This window comes from Myxine glutinosa, chromosome 4 (assembly GCF_964187855.1).
Source record: "Myxine glutinosa chromosome 4, kmMyxGlut1.1, whole genome shotgun sequence".
Lineage (NCBI taxonomy): Eukaryota > Metazoa > Chordata > Myxini > Myxiniformes > Myxinidae > Myxine > Myxine glutinosa.
The window spans coordinates 187,873,503-187,875,649 of record NC_136264.1 but is presented as its reverse complement, the minus strand read 5'-3'; positions in this window follow the sequence as shown (position 1 = coordinate 187,875,649).

Sequence of the window (2,147 nt, the reverse complement as noted above, 5' to 3'; positions counted from 1 at the left end):
CGTGTCCACATGACATCGACAAGCTTTCTATTTGGACAAATACAGCCGTGGTTGTGAGTTTGATATGTGGATTCTAAAGAGACTCAATAAGTTTTAATTTATTCCCTTACAAGAAGCTTCAACACTGGAGGAGTCCATCAGAGATCCGTTTGTTTTGGATTCTTCCAGAACCATCAGTGTGGTGAAACCGCGACCATGTTAAATGGACTCTCCCACTTCACATGATGAAGGTTTTTTGTGTGTAGAGTCGTGGCTCATGGAGGAGCTGGAACACAGAATAGACCAGGATATAACAGATTGAAACTAGAACGGCACTCAATAGAGAGCATACCTCCACCTGGTTGGCCATATCACTCAAAGGTGAAGAATCACTTCAAAAATTCTAGTAGCCGGATCCGGATCTGGATCTTCACCAAAGTTGAATCGACTCTTCCTTGTCACACACACAACCTCCAACATGTTTCGTCCAAATCCATCCATAACTTTTTGAGATATCCTGCTGTGTATCGTTTTTGGCCTTTTCTCCCAATGGTGAAGAATCACTTAAAAATTAAATAATTCTCATATCCGAATCCATATTCAGATATTCCCCAAAATTGAATCGATTATTCCTTGTCAGACACCCAACCGGTCCACCGAGTTTCGTCCAAATCCGTCCACAACGTTTTGAGATATCCTGTTATGTATCGATTTTGGCCCTATCTCCCAATGGTGAAGAATCACTTAAAAAATTCTAGTATCCGGATCCGGATCTTCACCAAAATATAATCATTTCGTCCGTGTCATATACACTACCTCTCTGCCAAATTTCGTCAGAATCTGTCGACAACTTTTTGAGATATTTTGTTCACAAACGGACAGACAGACAGGGGTGAAAACATAACCTCCATCCACCTTTGGTGTCGCAGGTAAAAAAAAAAACAAAAAAAAAACACCTTTAGAGGCCATTTTTCCCCGCAAGCGGGGGTTGGCCTTTTTCGGGAACCGTGGTTGTTGTTGTTTTTCGGTCCCCTTTTTGAAGCAATGTTTTACGGCCGGATGCCCTTCCTGACGCCAACCCTTTTCGCCGCCTTTAACGACAAACAGGGAATTACCAGTGAACTGGTACTCAATTTGCCGACCTCAGAAGGATGAACAGGCTGAGTCAACCCCCCTGGCGTTAATTCAGCGATCGACCGGGATTCGAACCCAGGATCCTAGGTATCCTAAGCCGGCACCCTAGCCGCTAGCCCAACACCAGGGATCGTCGCAGGTAAAGAACAGTGAAAATAGGGAGTCCCTTCGTTTTTCGATATATGCACTTTTAACTTTTTAAGGAAGGAAATAAACTATAGCCTCAATTATGAGGAACAAGCAGGGGTGTTCCATTACCAAGCTGCTTGTAGAGCGCTCACCAAGCAGCTTAAGCACTCCGACAATACTGTTGAGATGTCTGGAGTGTCTCACAATGTCCAAGTTAGGCAAATGTACACTCATTACAACAGACGTCACAAGAGTGTGTTGCAAGCTCCGAATGCGATCGCATAAAGTATGATACGTTGTGATCAATAAAATTTCTCTTAAAAATGACAAAAAATATAAAGTGCATTTCCAAGAATGTGCGGCAGCACATATCGCCCACCGAAGGTGGACAGAGAAGGGTACTCAGGCCCGGAGGGCGGGATGGTTGGTGTAATTGCTGGCCAAATTTACCTGCCACTGCCAGGGGGAAATATCCCTCCACCCAGTGCGGAATTCATCCATCAGTGAGCATCAGCATTAGCTTCATATCCATGTGGTCCAGTCTCAAGCAATGCTTGTAGTGACCTTTAAATGGGCCTCATCTGGAATATAGTGTACATACATGTATAAATAACGTATCATAATAATAATAATAATAATTCATTTATTTTGTATAGCGCTTTTCCAGAAGCCCAAAGGCGCTTTGACAGAGTGGAAAACATAATGCATAACAATACATGAAAACAACAATTGCAAAAAGACAAGAATCAATAGGGAAATATTTAAAGCAAAAGGAGGGAGAAGGAGAAGAGATAGTCAGGGGTTAAATGCTGTGGGTTGAATGTTGAATGCAGCGTTGAACAGGTGGGTCTTTAGTGATGTTTTGAATGTGGTGAGTGAGGAGGAGTCTCTGATGGTGTGAGGTA